This window comes from Artemia franciscana, chromosome 12, assembly GCF_032884065.1.
Source record: "Artemia franciscana chromosome 12, ASM3288406v1, whole genome shotgun sequence".
In the NCBI taxonomy this organism is placed as follows: domain Eukaryota; kingdom Metazoa; phylum Arthropoda; class Branchiopoda; order Anostraca; family Artemiidae; genus Artemia; species Artemia franciscana.
The window spans coordinates 32,087,139-32,110,516 of record NC_088874.1 but is presented as its reverse complement, the minus strand read 5'-3'; the positions used below and the strand labels follow the sequence as shown (position 1 = coordinate 32,110,516).

Sequence of the window (23,378 nt, the reverse complement as noted above, 5' to 3'; positions counted from 1 at the left end):
AAAACTTATTAAAAACTAAACTATTAAAAACTATTTACAAAAAAACTTTCGTCCTAACCCAAACCAGAGTCATCAGACCCCACAACAAATCAACAACTACGTCAGGGAGGAAACCCCCTCCCACAGATCCGCCACTGTCCTCTCCCATATCCTTTTTTGCTGCAATTCCATCAAAGATATCTAGTCAAATTTTAGATTCACAAAGGTCAACTATTTTCAACATATATATATTATTACTCAATGCTCAGAAAGGTCTAATTCATCTGAAAAAAGAGAAATAAATCAGCTGTAATGGTTCGTGACATCAGATCTTCCTTTTTTGTGATAAACAAAGCTTATATTGTAAATGATCTTGAAAGTCGTTTACATCATGACTTTGGTATTTTATTATTAGTAAAATACCACAAAAGGAAGTGAAAATGCTGACCCTTGAGCCGAGCATATTTGTCAAGAAAAATTATTTTTAACAGATGAACCTTAACCTTCCGTAAGTAGTAATTTACTCTTAACAAGTTTTTACAAGTTAGTGCTTTTGCACTAACTCATTCTGTATGGATGTTTGAAACGATTTTTTTTTTTGTATGATTATATTTGACGTTACTTGACTGCTTTGGAAGAGATTTATTAAGAGTACTTTGGTCAGTAGCATAAGTGTTAAAAAGTAACCTCTAATTTCTGACCTTTCAAGATTGCTATATTATGGACATAATATAGACAAAATTTGGACTTATTCTTCCTAAAACTTGACACTTTTTCGATGCCAAGGGGGCACATTAACTCACCAAAATGTTTGTAACTCTGCTTGATTGCAACGTTCATTGGCGATTATATCGTTTTCATCACTAACAAATTCAATATCCTGTCGTAATTCATTGGCTCAAGTTATTCTATGGCCCCTTTTTGGGGCTGGAGAATTTCCTGTCTGGTAATTTTTTTTCAATAGTTTGTACATTCTAATTAGGTTAGATCCTTTATTTGGTACTGTCTATCTATCATGGTCCTGTTCAGTCCAATAGACCTTGGAGTACTGGTTAAATTTTAGATCAGCTACTTTTTATTGGGCTATTTTGGAAAGCGGTTATGGGAAGAAAGTTAAACTTTCCGAAGGGAATTCAGCTGCTAAAATTACTGAAGGCTGCATAGCCTAGTTACTAGGCTATGTTAACCCTCCTTTGATCATTATGTCTGAAATTTGCCTACTTGAGTGACTAATTATCAGTTTCTTTTCTCTGGTTTGGTTTTTTAAATGCAATTGTTGTTGTTTTGCTTAGATTAATAATTTTTCTTAATTTTAAGCCTTATCAATATTTTTTTTCTAAATTTAGGAATTGTATTTGTAGATCTTTGAAATCTGATAATTTTGAATTGATCAATTTTCGAAACTGAAAATTGGCTACTAGGGGTTAAACTGAGTTTAATGGGTTTTCATCAAAATTGAAATATATCCTATTATAAGGGTAACAGAGTAGGTCAGTTAGTATAGCCTATGCTAGAGACAGGAGGTAAAACACTATGTCCTTGGATGTAGAGGAAAGAATAGCTCAAATACACCTTTGATAGCAGTAATCAACCTCTTATATATAACAAGAGTTCCATTATTATGCTAGATGCAAGCTTTATAACATTTCAGTCCAAAAAAAATAAAAAATTGGCATGACCAAGCAAGATTAGGAATTGAGGAAAACTTGACCAGAAATAAATTTATTATTTACAAAGAAATTACTGTCCTGTTGACAATTTGGCCAAAAATGAAACCTCCATACTTTTACTTCAAACATGTAATCAGAATTTTCTAATGCAACATAAAGGTATTTTATAGAATATCATTTTTTAAAGTATTTGGCAAATGTGGGATAAATTTTAAAACTATTTTGTTATTAACTACTGTTTTTATCTCTTAATACTTTAATAGACTCTACTGACATGATTTTCAAATGGAAATTAGAAAATAATCAGAATTTTCCTGACATTTTAAGATGCTGCTAATTTATTCTATTTGGAAATCTGCACAGACTGTTGCATTAAAAAATATAGCCTATAGAAGTAACAGAAATGCAATGTTTAAAGAAATGCAATGACCATGTGCTGTGCCTATTCAATGCTCCTTAAAAACTAGGCAAATATAAGTAATTTTGTATAATCTAAAAGAAACTTCATTTTGGGCTAACTATTGTGTTCAATGGGTCCTATTACAGTGCGCTCTATGTTCAAGATGCTATCTAAATTTTGGTATAGATAATCAAATTGTTCAAAGTCCTATTAGATTAAGTTTGTAGAAGTCCTGTGCTGGTACAGTGGGTATGATCTCAGCTTGGTAATGGGGGAGCCTGAGTTTGAACCCAGGTGCAGCAACACACTACAGAGCTGACACAATAACCTTAATAGTCAAGAAGGGTTGTTAATAGCCTATGATAAAATATCTCAGTTAAATTTGTAGAAGAAAGAGCTGAATAGGTTGGTTAGCAATCACCATAGACAGTAGAAATATTAATTCAGGTAATAGGATTTAGGTATTACTGTTTCAATAAATTTATGTTATAATTAATTTAGGTAAAAAATCAATTTAAATAATACTATTTATTGATACTGATTGTTCTAACTAAGATTAGAGTATTGGAAGCCACATTAAAGATAAAGGCAGGCATGGTTCTGAAGCATGGCTAAACATCAAATCCAAAGACACAAAATGTATTGAGGTTATCAAAATAGCATGTGCAATACCTTTGGAACAGCTTTGGGGATAGAACTTAAGCTTTCAAGTACTGTTAGAGGAAGGAAGAAGAGAGGATTGGGCAGTAGTAATTCAAATTTAGTTTTTGTAGTGGTAGTTGAAAGGGCTAACTTAATTTTTTCTCCAATTCATTCATAAATGACATTTTTGTACTTAAGTTCTAATGAGACTTACAATTTATGGGCATTTAAGTTGCAAGATAGATCAGAAGACACTATGTACTACTAGGCAAGTACCTTGCAAAAATGCATTTTTGCAGAGCAATTTACTTTGTTTGAATTGTCATAGTTATCTAATGCTTTAGAGTTTGGGCTCTTCTAAAGGAATCATGTTAATGAAATATAAGTATTGCCCAAAAATTCCTTATGTTCTGCCAATACCCATATTGTGGTTGCATTTCTGACACTGAAAGCTACCTGCATGTAAAACTTGCTAATTTATCTCAATTTTTTTTTCATACAGAAAAATGAAAGGCAACTGTGATTTTCTATTATTTGTCTTTTGGCTTTTTCAAAAATTATGGATTTTTTATGGTAATAAGTCAACTACAAAATTTTACTCAACTAGAAATCAACTTGTGACCCCTAGGGTTTACATGGCCAAGAAACCAGTGTTGCTTTGTGCTTTGTTAATCTCAAGGAACTCTGTTCTGGACTTTTTAGAAGTACTAGTGGAAGAAATAGCTGAAAATAGAATCTAAATAAGAAAGAAAATATCCAAATTTACCTATGAGCTCTCAAAATGAGTTCAAGCAGTCTGTGAGATCTTATTAAATGCATTATCTTTTGCGGGATATGAAACAAAAAACTGATTTTCAAAATAAATATGATGATTAGAGCCTCTAAATACAGAATAGTATGCTTGATGAATACTTTCCTCTGTCCCACCACTGGGGCTCCAATGACTAGCACTCCAAATTACTGACTTCTGTGTTCTTTTATGGTCTCTTTGTGTAAAGGCACTTGATTTCTTAAATATCATAAATGAAAATTTCTTGATATTCATACTGCAAAATAAAAAGTTGTTAATTTTTTACTCTAAAACACTGGAACAGTATCATTAGAACCAATCAGAACCAAAAGGTAACCTTTTTACAATGTTTACTTGTGGGTTTATTGATTTGGCACCTAACTTGTTCAATTAAGAATCAGATTTTAAAGTCATATTTTTTTTGTATTTTCTAAGACTTCTCTATTTATCTTTCCGATTATTAATGATAGCATTGTCTCAAGCTACTGTATTGTGTTTATTCTTTGTGGCACAATACACCCTACAGTGGGAGCTAGAGGAATATAACATGATTTCTATAGTTACTTTAAATTGTCATGGGTTTTCTTATTTAATTGTGCTCACATTTTGAGTCCAGTAAAATGAGCTCTTTGATGTAAACTAACCAAACAAATGATTTTAGCATTGCAATGCATGGGCCTAAGATTTCTCCAAGTCCCAAGCAGTTGGATAATAAAGGTGCTATTCACGCTAAAATTCACTCTGACATTATCTCACCAAATTTCTTTTTCATAATATTCTTTTTTCTTAAATCCTGTAGTAACAGTTAAATCTTGCATGATATATATATATATACATTTGTGTTTTCTTAAATGAAGTTAAGCTTACTGTTTTACCCTCAGAAAAATGTGAACGGTCAGATATTAAAAGCAGCATTTTCGAAACTGCTTTTTGCTGTCAAGCAGTAGAAATTTCAAAGGTTCTTCTGGCTCAAGATGTTTTTGAAACATGGCCATTTCATCCTTTTTTTTTCTTTTTTTATGACCTCCTCCAAGACAGTAGATTATTCCTAGAAAGTGGTAAGGGTCTAACCTCTGTGGATTTCATGGAAACTGTGAACCTTAGGCCGGATTGATGAATATGACTGCATTTTGGAAAGATTTGTAGAACTCTTGCCTGGGGCCGAAAATCTATTGTTTCTACCTATCTCTATTCGTGATTTCAGCTGAGTTTATATTTTTTGTGTTTTTTGCACCTGGGATTGCGGTACAGAAATGGACAATATGCTAGATGTTTTGCAGAAGTATTGTCTAAGGATAGTTTAAGTACTCGTGTGACTGGCTGTATATCAAACAGTAAACTGGGTAAAAAATTCGGTTTGATCTCATTCTTTAGAGCTATAATGAAAGATAGATCAAGATGACTTGTCTACGTCTTTGATACTGAAGATTACCAAAGAGTTTGCATTTTGACGATCCCAGCCACACTAAAAGCCTGTCATCCCCAATTGAGGTGAGAAGAGGCTATAAGGAAGGGATTTATAGAAAATTGAAACTTCATTTTATATAAAATTTTTTTTTTTAAATTAATGATTGAATGAGATTTCCTGGATTTTCTAAGGCTTCCGTTCCGTTCTAAATGAGAGCAATACGAAAAATATAAAATGAACTACATCCCACTCTTTACAAAGGCAACACTATCGTATTTAAACACTACGGATGCTACTGATGTTCACTCTACACCCGATGTACATAGCAACGTGATACAATAAATTATCCTAATAAATCCGCGCCACTCATTCAAAGAAAGAAAGTAAAAGTAATAAAAGTGGAGTTAGAAATCTCCTTTCTTCATCCTTTAGAACAGTTGGGAAAAGAAAACTTGTAGAAGAAAATCTTATCTTAAAGCTACAAGGATTTAAAGTCAAGGAAGAAATAGGGCGTGAGGTGAAAATTCGGTTGCAGTCTTCAGTTTTTTGTTCTCTAGCTTTAATGACGTAATTATGACCACTGAACTACTTCAAAAACAAACTTAGACATTGGAAGTAGACCCTGAAATAATCAATTGAATTCTAAGCACATACAGAAAAAACCTAATCACTTTAAATCTGTCTTCAAAAGATGGGACGGTAAAAAAAAATACCAAGAAACTAAAGAGGGATTAAAAATTAAGACAAGAGCCACAATTCACGTGAATAACAGCGAGACTATTATCATTATTTCTTATAATGTCATTTGAACTTTATATAAAACGACAAATATTTCAAAGGGTGGGTTTTATTTTTCATAAGATTGAAAAGAAACAACAATAATCAAGTTAAAAAGAAAGAAAGAAACTATTTCCAAGATCAAATAAAATTGTGAATTTCAGTTTAGTTGTACTTTTTTCAAAAGGACACTTTTCTGTCACTCCCCTTTATTTTCCATTTCATTCTAAAGTATAAAAAATTTACGCGTAAATAAAGCTACTAAAACGCCAGTTTTGAAGTTCATGTAATTTTTGAAGCAATATTTTTAGTTTGCTAAAACTTTATTGAATAGACATATCAATATATGATTCACAAAATTATTTTCAATATCTTTGAAAAAAAAAATTATAAAAATGTGCTGCCTATCTGACTCCCGAAACAGTTTTAAACTACGTGATACAAAAAAAAATCCTATAATTTTTAATATAACGAATTTTTCTAACTCCATAATGGAAAGACATACTGGTCAAAATATCTTTTGTTTCTAGAAAAGAACAAAAGTTGCTATAGCCTTTAGGAGGATTGAGTGGGCGGTAATACATTTCGTATATGGTAGGCCTATATTTTCTATTCCTTGGAATTCGTGTTAGTTTAGGTTTCATTTACTCATTCATAACAATTTTTCGTTCCTTTAGAATTTGACCAATTATATAGATTTCTTTATTTATGTCCATTTTAGGCTTTAATATCGTGCTTCACTTTTCTTCAAAAACATTTGTTTTCGAAATATTTGTATTTAATTCGTTTCGATACGAGTTAGAAGTCTGCATGATTTCTCCTATGAGGCTGAATCTGTCCCAACCTCCATCCTTTGGACTTCGCATATTATGGATGCATTTTAATTGAGAGAAATTTTCGTTCAGTTTCATTTTCTTAATGCATTTCAATAAATGCAAGCAAGAATTCTCTATAAAAGGAATTTTTATTATGATTATTTATTTATATATATATATATATATATATATATATATATATATATATATATATATATATATATATATACTAGTAAGTTTTTCTCAATTATTGCAGAAATGTCAATATAACAGCATTTTTACGATGGTGAAGTTGAGGAGTCAGAGAACCTTTTTATGTTTCTAATCCTCCAATAAAACCATAGAGATCCAGTCATGTTGCACAGGCAATAGAAGGAAGGTTCTAAGTCAATATATGTACCAGTGAAACTGCCGAGTCAACTGGCTGACCGCCAACTAAAGGGTGATAGACAAAAGTTGAAACTTGAAATAGTTTTTTTTCGAGTTTCTGGTTCTATCACCTGAGATTGATACCTCTTTGGCAGCCTGTCGTGGAATTGACCTAAAATTCTAAGAAAATAACATCCATCTGAAATTCGGAACACAGGTACTCACGCCAAAACAGAAATTTCTGCAAAAATTTGCAGACCTATAAGTTTCCCAGGCAAAGCACTAGCCAGCTCCAAATTTTCTGTAAGTCGTTTGTGTTATGCTCTACCGGCTCAGGGTATTTACCACACAAGTTTAAAGCTAACATAATGAAAAGATAAACAAATAGTGGTTGAGATGTTGTTATGGGGGCCACAGGCACACTTTGCTCCTATAATCCGTAGATAGGAAGCATATAATCGCTCGTTTTTGCACCAGCTCATTCTAGTTTCTGCATCGGGTCACCAAAATACCGTGTTTCAGAAAAAGTTAATCTTTAACTGTTTCAGGAATTACTGACACCACACAGTAGCCTACAAACACAGCATTATCGAAACTCTGCAGCTCAGATTGATTTCAATTTATCAGAATCGTTTGTACCGATTCATTGGAGTTCCATGTCTTGGAGATATCTCAGCTTTGCACCCGATCAAGGCTTGGCTGGTTTTCTTACCGAGTCCAGACTTAGCTCATTCTTCTAGTAACTCGGCATTTGGCTTACTTTTGCATCAAGTCATTCGTGTATTTTATTCTTTTTTTTCAGGAAGTCGGGAGATAGCTGGTTTTCTTTTGCATCGAGCCATGAATTACCTTTTTCTTACGTCAACCTAGCACACAGTCCCCTTTTTCACCGGGTCAGTCCAAAACTATAAAAGATTTCGTTTCAGAAATGACTAAAAACTATACTGAGAACTTACTGCAATGAGTCAGGACCCAATTTTTTTTCGCACTAAATAAGGACACAGCGTCTTTTTGCACTAGTCTACACTATAACTACTAACAACCCACTGCAGCACCAAGCCCCCTGTGGCAAACACAGCTTTGTACCTTCCTACTCCATCCCAATCTATTCAAAGCCTCCCTCTTAGCACCTTCCCAGAAAGTTTCCATTTACCTTAAATATTTCCTTACGACGTCCTCCCACTCCAACCAGGAACGACCTCCTTTTCGTTTGGCTCTAGACAGTTGGCGAAAAGAACCATCTTTAGTAATTTCTCATCTTCATCCAAAGAACGTGCTCGAGCCATCTCAACCCTTCTCTCATTATCGTCCTACAGAGCGGGATTGAACTACACTTTTCGTGCAGCCTACTGTTGAGCTGCGGTCAGTCTACCCAAAACAATCCGTAGTTAATTTCTTTGAAAAACATCTAGCAAATCTTCCTCTGTTGCCCATGCTTCAGTGCCCATGCTTCAGAACCATGCCCAACTTAACCACTGTCATCACTGACTTCAAATATTCCAACCTTGGTCCGCAGACGTATAGTTCTATTCGTCTCACTTTCCTTCAACTTTCAGAACACCCTGGCCGTTGGCTATTCTACTTTTAACATTTTCACTGCACCGAATATTTTTGATCTGACTTTAGTTTTAGGAGTTACGGGCTATTTTATTGTTTACTATGGAACTTGATTGTCTTCCCCTAGACTGCTAGCTACCGCTGCAACCTGGATCATCCAACAAAATTCTGAAACAGCCATTTTGTTTAGCATAGTCGAAATATGTAATAACTATGTCTTTGAGGACGACTTAATCCCCAAAAGTCCCCGGGGGAAAGACTGCGAGTTATGAACTTTGCTATTTGTTTACATACAGTAATGGTTATTGGGAAGTATACAGACGTTTTCAGGGTGGATTTTTTATGTGGGTGGGGGGAGGGGTCAGAGGAGGAAGTTATATGGGAGGATCTTTCCATGGAGGAATTTATCATGGGGGAAGACAATTTCCTTGACACTGGATTTTCTAGCATTATCTGAAAAAACAATGAGAGATTAAATAAAATAAACGAGTTTTTTTCAACTGAAAGTAGAAAGAAAAATTAAAACTTAAACGAGCAGAAATTATAACGTATATAAGCAGGTTCATCCCTTTCAGTTTCTTTCATTTTAGTGCAAAACAAGACAAAGACAAGTGACAGAACATCTGGAAAAAAAATATAATTTGGCCTATATTTTTGCACATTAGGGGAGAGGTAAAGTATTTGGACAGTTTGAAGTGAGAAAACAATTCTTATTTCATAATATGCAGAATAATTGTACCTAACAAATTTTGGACGCAGGACCACTATGTTTTACAATCGCCCCCCCCCCGCTCCCCTAATGTGCAAAGCTAAAATCCTGTTTTTTCAGCAAAAATTACAAAATTCGGAAGCTTTACATAATCAAAAGATAGAGTTAAAAGAAAACGTTACCGGAACACTAAAAGAAAAAAATCCTGTAATCCAGCTTGGTTGGAAAAACCGACTGACAGCAAAAATGACAGAACTACTAATGACTAGAAAGAGAACTTCCCCGATCAAACGAGGAGTGACTCCAGCAAGCAAACCCTTGATCCCTTCTGTCGAAAGAATCTTTCGAAATGATGATGTAAGATCCCTAAAATGAAAAAAATATGAAAAGAAAAAGTATAAAAGCAAAATACCGCGATGGCAGTAGCAGCAAATGATGAGTAAAGCACATTTGTGTTTTTTACTTATAAAAAAAGAAGAAAATCCTAAGGTAGTTTCGAAAGACTAAAAACGCTTAAAATTCCCAATATAATATCTATTGAAATAGACAATGTTGGTGCTTTCAAACTTAATAGTTCAGAGGCGTATCCAGGGGGGCGCCTGGCCTTACCCACATATTTTGTATGCAGTTAAAATCAATGTGTCTTAAATTACAAAATATCCAAACCAAAAAAGGAGAAAAAGGGGGGAGCACCCCACCCCAATCTCCTGGACTATTTTTTTATTCAAATCTAAAGACAACCTTCCTCACCATGAATGCAGTTTAATTTTGCGTATTTTTATTCTCATTTACATATACCTGCCAAGTAAAATTAAAAGAAAGTCACCAAATGATAGCATAAGAATCCAGGAATGAAGAGATATATATTAAAAAAAAACACTCTAGTTGTAAAATCAGTCAAACGAAAGGAGAAAAACTCCTCAAAATTCTACAAAAGACCTACAGTCCCATGGATAAGTGCCCATACATAAGTAAATAGACAATCCCATATATTTAAGTAGTAGCAGCGTGTGGGATTGAATGGCTAAAAGTGGGCCCATGGTCCCTCCAATTCCAGCCAAAACTCTCCACCACCAAACTTAGCACAAATTCATATGCTGGTACTTCTTTCGGCTTAAGATCATCCGGGAATAGTTTGGGAACCAATCCTAGTTACTCAAAAATTAATGATTGAATGTCATTATAATCAAAATGTAGCAGCACCAAATGAAAAGGCACTAAGTAGAGACGTGAAGAATGGTGGGTGGGAGTTTTACCGGTATTTGAAACTACTAGTAGTACTACTAATAACAAATCACTACAGAACCAAGTCACCGGTGACTAATATAACAGCGCATGCTTCTCGTCTAGCTCAATCTATTCAAATTATAATCTTTACCGCCTTATTTAATTATACTTTTATATATATATATATATATATATATATATATATATATATATATATATATATATATATATATATATATATATATATATATATATATATATATATATATATATATATATATATATATATATATATATATATATATATCGTAATCCAGTCACCGGTCACAACACTGAGGAACTTAAATTTACGACTAGCCACCGCTAAAGAATCTTGACCTTGAGTGGAATCTTTTTAATCGTACCTAACGATTCCTATGATCTTCTGCTGGTGAGAAGATTTCGTGAGTCGTTCCATCAATGCAGCTAAACTGAGTAATACCCATTATTGACTCACTGAACATTTAACTGATTAGCGTATTTTTGAAAGCATATTATTACATGGAATAGCTCTGTATTTACTTGTTAGTAGGATTATTTTCTAATGAAAATTATAGTTTGATATATTTTTTTCCATGAAGTATTGTTATATGTTCTTAATTCTAGGTTCTAGTTTCGCTTCATTTAATCTACCCCTTCGATATTGTGTCAACACATATGGCTGTTAACAATTCAAGGTAACATTTGGCTGTACTCTGTAGGAGTTTGAACATTCGAATGACTTATTTATTTTTCTTCTCAGTTTTCAGATTTTTTTTTTTTTTTAATTATTCAGGATATATAACTATTTCTCAGCGCTAAAGATTCTAAAAATGGCCTTTCATAGGGGTGAAAACGTTTGACAATTATTTAGTTGTTCTGATTTAATGAATTGTTCATGCCAATTTATGTTTTTTGTAAAGTAAAGTTTTAATTCCATAAAATCAAAGGAATAATATAAGAGGATGAGACTCTTTGCTACAATGTCTTAAACAATCTTTTTTTCGAAATTACGTCAACTCGAAAAGCAACCTTTCAAGGGATGTAGATTAAGTGTTTTGGTCTACTGTAATATTTTATCATTGGCTTAGGTATATCTTAGATCTTATATAATTTTATAGAAGTATTTCAAAGAAATTGGTTTGCTGGAATATAGTAGCAGCAATTTTCATCATTGATGCTACTAATATATATTAAACGTTTCCATCCTCCAGCATGTTGGGGTGACATTTTCCCAATTGTTTAGCTTATAATAATTCTAGAATGTATTTAGCCTGTACATTTCTTTCATTATTTGTTGCCACATTTGTATATTTTGTGGGAGTTGGGAGGGGGGCGTCTCAAATCTATTTTGCATAGTGCTCGTCCAATCTTTTGAGAATTTTGTGAATAATTAAATAACAAAAAAATCACCTTAAAATAAAGAGCGAAGTAAAATTTAAAAACAGACAGATATTACCCTAAGTGTGACTAGGGCTGACAAGCCTCCCCCTCCCCCCTCACTTTTTTCAAATATTTAACTTATTCTTTGCTAAAGTATATATCTACCTGTTTGTATCTTTTTTGAAAAAAGAATGAATATGCACATTCAGATGCACTAAAATTACCATCTCTCCCATGTCAAATCTTGAAAAACACTTGGCTCTACGGGACCCTTCGAAAAGTTCAAATCAATCCCCCAAGATTTTCCCAAGATATTTCAGAAATGTTTTTTGATATTTTGGTTACCCTCGAGTACTTTTGGTCTTTATCGCCAACCGGGAATAGATCCTAGTCCCTGGATGTGATAAATAAGCTAAAATCCCTAAGCCCTTCCTCTCTTTCCTCTCCTTTAAGTGAAGATATATGGCCTACTTACCCCCCTCCCCCAAACAAATACTCCTTAAAAGTCTAAACGTGATCATCATCCAAGCTGTTCCCAGATGTTTCAAATGCACAGGTTTGATCAAATGGAAACGCATGATTTATTTTGATATATGTCGATACTGAGAAAATGTATTGTACTGTAAATGTATTGTAGGTCCCATAGAGCAAAAATTTTTGTGGGGATCGAAGAAAAAATTGACCCCCCCCCAAAAAAAAAAAATTGAACTTAAATGGCCCGTCACCTAAAGATGGCCTGGCAAGACATAGTGTCTTGATTTTCCTCGCTACTTATTTGTGTATAGATTATATGCTGAACCAGAGCTTATAACGCAAAAAAGTTTTTGTGAATTAATGATAAAATTAAAAATACTAAATCATAATCGCTAGCTTTTAAGCATATTCGTATGTTTTTTTACCCACCGTCCTATGAGTAATGTCATCGCTTTATGTTTGTTCTTGAATTACAAATGGGAGCCAATTAATTTCAGTCTTAATTACTGGCGCTGAAACTATAGATTTTGTACCTGGCTAGTCGATGCTGGAGACTTACATATTGTTATTGGTGTATATCCTACTTGTCAATGTTTGTGGTATCAGATGTGCCTCTTAAACTGTAAAATTTCTCTCATTGTTAAAGAAATTAGAGTTTATCCTTTGCTCCTTTATTAGTGATGACGTTAGAAACCCTGCCTACTGTAAAAAGTCAACTTTTGAACTAAGACGGATAGATTTTTTTTTTTTTATGGTAGTCGATACCTCTTGATGACCTGATCAAAGCACGTGTCATCCATTTTTTGGTAGAAATATTCCTTCATGAGATATACCGCTGTGAAAGTTTATAGGGGTTGACAACTTCAATAGTAAGGCACTGAAACCAAAAATAGGCCAATACCAATTGTAAAACATATTGGGGAGTTTTAAACAACAGTCGGCTGTTAGCTCACAATCATCTTCAGCAATAAAGGGTTCGCAACTTTCGTTAGTTGCTATACCTATTATTTGTTTCTGGTGTATTTGAGGTAATACCAATTTGGTTCCAGTGGTAAGACATGTAGGGGACTTGTAAGTAACTATTGGCTGTTAGGCTACAATCATCTTCAGCAGAGGGGTTTGCATATTTTGTTAGTTGGTGTACCTAGTATTTATTTTAAGGTCCGTACAGATTAACAACTTCAGTGTTTAATCGAACCGAGGAAACAAGACAAGTGTTGCTCTCTCAACACTTTACTTGACGGAACCGAACAAAGGTCACCGTAAAACCCCACGTCGACTATACAACGTAAGTCTAGTTACTAATAAAAACGTCCGTAAATAGGCGTTTCCCAAGATTTCTGTTTTTTCCCTCCATCCCCGATGTCCCCGGATCCGATCCGAATTGAAAATGGAGCATCCGAGACATGATATCTTTCTATATATCAAGTTTCATTAAGATCCAATCACCCATTCATGAGATAAACATACCTTAATTATCACAATTCAGATCTTGTTTCTGAGCTTCTTCATGTAAAAATTGGGGTGATCTGGGATTCGAACATGATAGCTCATGCACCTTAAGCAAGAATCATACCGCTAGACCAGCAAACCACACTTAAGAACAACACTCATCTGTTTTATTGGCAAATAAAATTCTTCTTAACTATCTCATTTGCTCCCCCCCCCCCAAATGGTTGAATTGGGGAAGTGACTATTTTTGATATAATCTTGTCTTGTCCCTAATACGCCTGTCAACTTCCATCATCCTAGCTTATCTGAAAGTGCCCGAACTAGCAAAACTGGGATCGACAGACAGACAGAAATCGTGATCGCTATATGTCACTTGATAAATACCAAGTGCCACAAAAAACTACTTGTAAAGGTATGAACATTAAGGTAAAAATTCCAAGGTCTATACGAATATACAGGTTATCAAGAGGGGACATGGACTTTGTCATTGCAATGGCTAATTACATTAAGTTGAGTTATAATTGTGGCTTCTATTGCAGCTGTACATACGGGTAGAAAGGTGGAATTTTCCAAAAAAATTGTTTTATGGATGCCAACCTTCCATCAGTATGCGGGTTGTCCAAAGGTCATCAGCAATATCTTAGGAACAGTTGTGTGCGTAAATTAAACAAGGCGTGTTCTGGGAGATGTTGAATTAAACCAAAAGACAATTTTTGCATCACAATGCTGCTGCTTCTACTCCTACAACCACTACTACTACTGCTATTATTATTAATGCTATTAAAGCTAAGACTGCTACTATTAACTCTACTCCTATTTCTACTGCTATAACTACTAGTGCTACTATAAACCTAAAAATATTGATTCGAAAATTTTGGACGATATCGAAGCCGCGTCGAAATAAACCGAAACGCACTATCCCACATTGGTTGTTCATATCAGCAATGCTCCAGAACTGCTTTTTTCGTATGGTTAAAATTCCTGGTATGTTTGGTGAAGGGGATGTTGAAAAAAAAAACAACAAAGGTGTTTTTTGCATGCTAATGCTACTACTGCTGCTACACAAGCTAAGGGTTTCAAGGTCTCAAGAGTTTTAAAGTTTTCAATGAATGCTTAGGCGGATTTTGAACTAAATCAAAACGAACTATGATCATCATTAAATATGTTATTTATGTTAATAGTCATTATTAACTATGATTATTAAATATAAGGCTTAATTTCAGACTTTCAGATTGGTAAAAAATTTAAGGCAAAAAAGACACATTTCCTTGAATGAAACCATCATCCATTTTTCTTGAAATTGAATTATTTTTGTGGCCCATTGAATGGTTTCAAGTAACAATGCATCTAAATGTTATGAGGTTGGATATACTTGATCTAAGCACTTCTGTATTATATGTGCGCCTGCTAAGGCACGTTCTTGAACGGGAATTAAATATAAAAAAACTAGTTTTTTTAACTGAAAGTAAGGAGTGACATTAAAACTTAAAACGAACAGAAATTACTCCGTATATGAAATGGGTTGTCCCCTCTGCAATCCCTCGCTCTTTACGCTAAAGCTTTTATTTGTTTTAAATAGTAGAATTGTGGCAAAGAGTCAAACTAGCGTAAAGAGCGAAGAATTGCGGAGGGGACAACCCATTTCATATACGGAGTAATTTCTGTTCGTTTTAAGTTTTAATGTCGCTCCTTACTATTAGCTAAAAAAAAAAACTAGTTTATTTTAGTTAATTTCTGAACGTTTTTGAACTAATGCATGTTTGATTTTGGCTTTCCGCACATAAATTATTGAAATGAATCCCCCCTCCCTAAACAAGAGCTAAGAGCTCATATGGCACTTGTGATGAGGTTGGAAGAGCAAAGAGCCAAGAATTCATATGGTATGAACTCTGGCAAAATTATAAGAACCAATAGATTGCTTTAGAAGGAAAATAAGAGGCTTAATGCCAGTCGGGAATTAAAATAAGAGCTCTGAGTCACGAGGTCCTTCTAAATATCAAAATTCAGTAAGATCTGATCACCCACTCGCAAGTTAAAAATACCTTAATTTTTCAATATTTCTTCTCTCTTCACCCCCAAGATTGTCGAATCGGGGAAAACGACTTTATCAAGTCAATTTGTGCAGCTCCCTGACACGCCTACCAATTTTCATCGTCCTAGCACGCCCAGAAGCACTAAACTCGCCAAAGCAGTGAACCCCAACCCCTAACTCCCCCGAAGAGAGTGGTTCCAGTCCGGTTCCGTCAATCACGTATCTACGACATTTATAAACCTTTTCCAAGAATTCCAGTTTCTCCCTCCAATGTCAACAGATCTGGTCGGGATTTGAAATAAGAGCTCTGAGACATAAGTTTCTTCTAAATATCAGATTTCATTAAGATCTGGTCTCCCGTTCTTAAGTTAAAATACCTCAGTTTTTCCAAATTAACAACCCACAGCCCCCCTAAAGAGAACGGATCTGTTCCAATTATGTCAATCACGTATCTATAGCTTGTAATTATTCTTCCCATCAAGTTTCATCTCGATCTCTCCACTCTAAGCGTTTTCAAAGATTTCTGGTTTCCAAGATTTCTGTCCTCCAGATCCCCAATGTCACCGGATCTTGTCGGTATTTAAAATAAGAGTTCTAAAGCACGAGATCCTTCTAAAGATAAAATTTCATTAAGATCTGATCACCCTTTCCTAAGTTACAAACACCTCATTTTTTTGAATTACTGCCCCCCCCCCTCCCCAACTGAACCAAAGAGAGCGGATCTGATCCGGTTATTTCCATCACATATCTTGGACTTGTGCTTATTCTTCCCACCAAGTTTCATCCTGATCTCTCAGCTTTAAGCGTTTTACAAGATTTCCGCCCCCCCCCCCCCCAATGACACTGGATCCAGTCGGGATTTTAAATGACAAATCTGAGTTACGGGGTGCTTCTAAATAGGTAATTTCATTATGATCCGATCTCTCCTTCGTAAGTTAAAAATACCTTATTTTTCAGCCCCCCCAACTCCTCCAAAGAGAGCGGATCTGTTCCAGTTATATCAATAACGTATCTAAGACTGGTGCTTATTTTTCCCACCAAGTTTCATCCCGATCCAGACTAGAGTTCATAGACTAGAAGTACTACACAAGAGAAAGAAGAAACAGTTCTTAAGCAAAATTAATGAAGCCTTTAAAACTAAATAGGTGGCAAGATCGGTTATTTGTCTTGATATCTATTGGTGTTTCTGGTCCTTACTGTATTTTTCTATGCTACTCGGGAGTTGCCTGGAACAAGTCTCCGGTGAGTTCTTCAAAAGAGTACACAAGGAGTAAGAGTCGCTGGCAACCATATCCAATCGAAATACAAAATAAAGAGCAAAATAAAAACGCTTCAAAAATATGTTTGTACACTTTTGTTACATTTTTACGAGAGAGAGAGAGAGAGAGAGAGAGAGAGAGAGAGAGAGAGAGAGAGAGAGAGAGAAGGAAAATGGGACCATAAATTTAATTCTTATTGCGTTTTCCACAGAAGTCCTGGTCAGCATTGTATATGCAGGGTTGCCATTTACAGCCTTAGTCATTATATTTTAGTGACCTAAACTGTCTTGAGAATAAATACTTTTCTTTTTCTTTTAGTCAATTCATGGGGATATGCTTTCGCCGTGGGATCCATAGGCTTCGCCGTGGCATTTGGTGGAAGCATTTTCCAGCAAAACCTTAGTCGTATGCCTCGCGTCCCTTCTATTTTGGAAGTGATTAGGCTGGAGGAGGTAATATTTATTATATTATATTAAATATTTATTATGCTAAAAAATTTTATTGTTTATTTTTTCCATTTCTAATGAAAAAAAAACTGTATCTTCGCATAAGCTGTAGGGGCTCAGTGATTCCCCATCTATTTTGGGTCATGGTTCAGCTCAGCATTTCTGTTTTCCTCGTGATATTTACTAAATAAAAAAATCAGTTTTTTTTTATGGCCCTTGGTATCTACCAAGTGACATATAGCGGTCGAAAATTCTGTCAGTCTGTCCTGGTTTTTGCGACTTTAAGCGCTTCCAGGTAAGCTAGGACAATTAAATTTGGCAGGCTTATCAGGAACCAGACAAGATTAAATTAGAAGTTGTCGTTTCCTCGATTAGACCAGCTAGGGGGAAGTGGGGGGACGGTTAAATCGAAAAAAAAAGAAAAAATGAGGTATTTTTAACTTACGAACGGGTGATCGGATCTTAATGAAATTTCATTTTTGATCTCCAGCTCACAGGTGCATTTTTTTCGCACTTGCAGCTTCGCCCGAGTGCCATTTGCCAATCTTTAATTTACATATTACTCACATGTTACCAGAGAAAATTTAACGTATCCAAATCCCTGTGTTAAAGATTTTGCTTGCCAGACAAATCTTGATATTCTTAAACCATTAAAAGACAGACTAGTATCTCCTCCTCCTCTCCGTATACAGAAGTCCTATTTCCTTCCCTCTTACATTAGGCTGCCCCATACCCTCCCTACTCCGCTGCAAACCAGCAATTTCTTGACGGACATGAATCACTATTCCCACCCAGCCCCCTTTCCCAGCACCTTACTAAACCCCAGCCCATTCGTTTTATCCCTCATGCGTACCCTGTAAACGTGACTCAGGTCTGAGACTTTTTGCGTCCAATAATTGTCACATAATAAGTCCTCGTGCTTCGTCCATATCCTTCCCCGTCCCCCCCACATCCAAATCCCCAAAGCAAATCCTTCTCATACTCCTCTTCTCCAAAGCATAATAAAATTAAATTAAAACCCTACCCCCCAGGAAATTCTCAAACCCATCGAGTTTCCCTGTCGCGATTCCCCAATCGGTTTGTTTTTCCTAAACTTTTAGTTACTAATGCTGAAAGTCTTAATTTTGAAAAGCTTACTGAACTCAAGGTGGTTTCAAAATCACATTTGATAGATATTATAGCTGTTACTGAAGTTCAATCCCATGAGCCAGGGTCCCTACACCTGACAAATTATTCAGAGTTTATTAAACTCCATCCTTCAGACCACTCACTCGGGAAAAAAGGTGGCGGAGTTCTGTTTTTTACTAAGAGTCACCTTTACCCAAAGGTTATTCAGGTCCCTAACTTATCCGAGTATGATGAAATCCTCAGGCTAAGCGTTAGACCAAAAGTACTCCCTCGTCCATTTAGTATTTAATGCAATAGCTGTTTTCTATTATTCCCCAAATCAAAATATCGAGTCAAAACCTAATTTTATCATGCAATTACAGGCAAGTGCTGATTTTGTTATTTCTAAGTACCCCAATGCTGGCCTTTTTTTAGTTGGCGATGCCAACGACCTGAAAATGGATTCCTTTTGTGCTTCACTTAAAGTAAAGCAAATTGTTAAAACACTGACGACTCGGGGAAATACCTCTCTTGATGTTATTTTAACTAATATGTATAATTTTTACAGCCCTCCCTCAACTTTGCCCCCATTAGGTGGGAGTTATCATCTTTCCATTCTTTTGTCCCCCTCCTCAACTTTTAAGCATACTTTCTCAAAGACTTATAGCACTTACCGCCCTCTTCAAAATTCTGGTCTTCTTTCTTTTGGTATGTGGCTGAGTACTGAAGATTGGTCCGACATTTATAGTTTACAAAACCTTGATGAGAAAACAGCCACGTTTCATAAAAAGCTAATTGATAAATATCAAATTTGTTTCCCAGAAAAAAGGTTTAAAAGGTGCTCAAGTGACAAACCCTTTATTAATCAAACAATAAAAACACTAATTAGAACCAAATTGAAGCTGTTTAAGAATTGTAAACTCGATCAAGCCAATATATTAAGAAAATCAATTAAAAGAGAAATTCGTAAATTGGCACGATCATACTATAAAAATAAGGTCGAAGAATTGTTCAATAATAAGCCAAAAAACTGGTATTCCGAGGTTAAAAAGCTATGTGGCAGGAGTCTTGACCAGCTTAATTTCAACTTACCAGAGCCCCCTGATGTTACTGCAAATAGTCTAAATAAATTTCTCGCTTCCATGGTCAAAATTGAGTCAATCCAAAAAAGAGCCTTGCGAATAATTTTCAAAGAAGGCAAGGTGCCTTACTCTCTGCTCCTAAAAAAATCTAGTTTGGAAACCCTTGAGCAAAGGAGGTCGTCGTTGTGCCTCCGTTTTTCAAAAAATGCAATAACGAACCCTCGGACGGCAAGTATTTTCCCCAAACGTCACTCACCATCCAGATTACGACAGCCTCGAGCTGTTTCTGAGCCTATCCCAGTTTTATCCCCCATTCGCTGCATTACATCCAGATATGAAAAAACCTTTGTCCCCTTCATCACTGAAAAAATAAATAAAATAGCCAACTAGTTTTTCCTCCCCCCCCCCTTTTTATGGCACTTGGTATTAACCGAGTGAGATATAGCAATCGCCAATTCTGTCGGTCTGTCGGTCCCGGTTTTGCTACTTTATGCACTTCCAGGTAAGCTAGGACGATGAAACTTGGCAAGCGTATCAGGGACCGGACCAGATTAAATTAGAAATAGTCTTTTTCCCGATTCGACCATCTGGGGGGGGGGAGTGTGGGGCCGGTTATTTCGAAAAATATAGAAAAATGAAGTATTTTTAACTTATGAGCGGGTGATTGGATCTTAATGAAATTTGATGTTTGGAATGATGTTGTGTCTCAGAGCTCTTATTTTAAATCCCGACCGGATCTGATGACATTGGGGGGGGAGGGGTTGGAGGGGGAAACCCCTCCAACCTCTCCACTCTCTTTACTACTACTACTATGAAGAACTCACCGCAGCACCAAGCCACTGGAGTCCAACAGAGCTACGCACGCTCCTCTATCCCAATTTATTCAGAGCCTCCCTCTTTACACCCAATTGAATTCAATTTGCTCTCTGATCATTCCTTGAAAGTTAAACTTGATATCAAAAGCTGTTCGTGACATGTTGCGGATACTGTCTTTTGACAATTTGTTCGGGATTTATCTCAACATGCACCGAAGGTTTCAGCTTTATACTTTAAGCAATTCTTGTTATATTATATCAACTTTAAGCGATTCTTGTTATATTATAGGTTCATCATTTTGACGAAATGGATGCACATAGTGTCTTTCGAATTAGTTTAGAATCCTCCCCCAGCATCCTCTGAAAAAGTCTACTAAATACTCTTAGCCGCTCTTGATATTTTGCAGACGCGCCCTTTCGACTACTTAGGTGTATATAGTATACTTTGATTTTGTTCGACACCCTTCTCACCAATGACTGAAGGTTTCAACTTAATACCCTTAGAAATTACTAAGATATTGGAGATGTGCTCTTTTGACTACCTGGATGCACATATATTCTTATGATTCAGTTCGATTTTCTTTTCAACCTTCTCCTTAAAGTTTAAACTTAAAACCCCTAGCTGCTCAGTCATTGTATACTAGCCATTTTGACAATCATGATATTAGTCTACTTTTAGTCTACTTTCATGTTTAATTCCTGGTCTGACATGTTGAGAGCCAAAATAATTGGACAATATCAACGCGGTAGCTCCCGAAAATGTCTGGGACAGCACTGCAACGCAACTGTGACCATGACTGGGGTCTCATTCGGAACCAGTTTTAGACTGATTGGAAACCAGTAACATCTGGATTGCCTCGTGGGTTGGACCTCACTTCCTCAAGGCCATGGTCACACAACAGTTGCATGCGCAATCAGTTAGCAATTCTAGTCTCAAAACAGTTGCCCCGTGGCCGCTGGGCCTTAGTCGCTCCTGAGCCGTTCTTGATAGTGCAAATGCGTCTTTCTTACGACCTTGTTACATGTAGACTCTCATAAACCTTCCTGACTCTCATACAGTTCAGCACCCTTCTCACCATCCCCCAAGACCTGACTAAATTTGATTTCCAAGGATTTCAATAAAAGGGGTACCAGAATTGATAATAAGTAAAATACGCTTAGCTACACACACATATATATATATATATATATATATATATATATATATATATATATATATATATATATATATATATATATATATATATATATATATATGTATAATATATTAGTTCTTCATCACTTTTTCGATGGTTTTATCTCCGTGGGGCTCTTAGAAAATGTAAATTTTTTAAATCACACCTTATCTACCCATGAAAGTTTTTGCCCAGAAAATTTCTTTTCCGCCAAAAACTAATCCATGCTACCCCCGCCCCTCCTTAGGTAGTGCTCATTTTCACATTTAGCATTTATCTTGTATTGACTAATTCAGTTTTTAGGAACACATTTGTATCTGTGCTTTTCCTATATCACAAAATGTTCCAGGAAAGTCTAAAAGGATTTGTTAATAGCTAGCATAATTACATGTGAAGAAAAAAGGTCTTGACCAGACATCGCAACCATCTTGAGGTTTTCGCTCTTGTAATGTATTTAGCCAGTCTTCAAAATGTATCCTTTTATAAATTTTTTAGTTCGGAAAAAACATATTGTCTATTGTCTGCAAATGATTGACTTTTCTTTTCTTTTCTAGATAATGAAGTAGCTGGGCAGTAAATTTGGAACTCTCTGTATAAGCCTGTTCTCTGTTGCATTCGTCTTTTTGTGTATAGACGCTTATGTTTACATAAAAAGACAGTGCAGCAGAACTGGTTTCTTATAATTTTAAAGTTTAAATAAAAAAAAAAGGGTTCTAAACCTCAAGTTAAATAGAATCTCAGTAAAATTCGCGTATATTTTTTTTGCTCCCCTTTTTATATTTTACTAAGAAAATAGAACCCTCAAAAAAATTTTAATCAATTTTGCTTCAATTTTTTGCTCATCCTTCACCTAACGAATTTACTGCTCATTGAAGCTGTGCAATTATGTGGCCTCTGCTCCTGCCAAAGAACCTCTTCCTGACTCAACATACAACAACATTTTTTCATTTTATATTTTAATATAAATTTAATCAATAAAATATTGTTTCTTTGTATTCTTGCAAACTGCTTGTTGTTCTTAGAGCTAGGGATAGTTCATAGGGACGGAGTACAAGATAGAGAAAATTAAAATAAATACATAACTATGTTTATCAAAACAATTTATGAAGAGCACTTACTATACACGAACAACTATTGTATACTTTCAACTTTAAGCATCCCCTTTTAAGAAGGGGATGCCATGAAGGAAAAGTGATATTGTGGTTATGTTTCAAAAACAGTTTCGACAGACCTATTTTGGGCCCGCCATTTTATATTTGCGGATTAATGCTAAACTTAAAAAATGTAGCTAGGACTTTTTTATATATAGAGTGAACCTGATAAAAGTAGGAAAGGGGATCTTGCTTGTCCAAAAACCCCAATGCCAGGGTTTACTGTATCTATATGCTTACTAATGGCGAAGTAATAATAATCATAAAATGACTAAAATAATTCATTCTTTCAAATATATTGACCATCGGGTAAAGAATAATTTCAATTGAAAATATATTGCGTATTCATTGAAGAGGCAATACTACTAATTGTTTCGGGGAGTTAAATGAGGGTTGCACAACTCATATTAATGGCCTTTTCCGTTTCTTTTTGTGCTGGATTTCTTCATTCAATTTAGTCTGTTTGGTGTTAAGATTGTTAACTTAGAGGATTCGACTTATGCCCGCTCTGATCTCTAAAATTGTGTCTTTTCTTTCGCGAAAATGCATCGTTTTCATGCATTGAATTTTAAAATCAAATAACGGTGTATACAGTACTTTTGCGTTGACGATAGCTTCTGGTCTATGGATGAGCATCCTAA

At 35.3% G+C, this 23,378-nt stretch overlaps 2 long non-coding RNA genes across 2 annotated transcripts; one reads left to right on the top strand and one right to left on the bottom strand.

Moving 5' to 3' along the window:
* The first annotated feature begins 803 nt into the window (after window positions 1-803).
* On the top strand, window positions 804-22,581 carry LOC136033995 (uncharacterized). Its single transcript, XR_010619080.1, has 4 exons — window positions 804-925; window positions 10,989-11,059; window positions 17,280-17,413; window positions 22,141-22,581. It is a non-coding gene; the product is annotated as an uncharacterized LOC136033995 (long non-coding RNA).
* LOC136033999 (uncharacterized) lies at window positions 3,478-9,760 on the bottom strand. Its single transcript, XR_010619086.1, has 2 exons — window positions 9,299-9,760; window positions 3,478-3,737 (listed from the first exon to the last, which is right to left on the bottom strand). It is a non-coding gene; the product is annotated as an uncharacterized LOC136033999 (long non-coding RNA).
* Window positions 22,582-23,378: the final 797 nt, after the last annotated feature.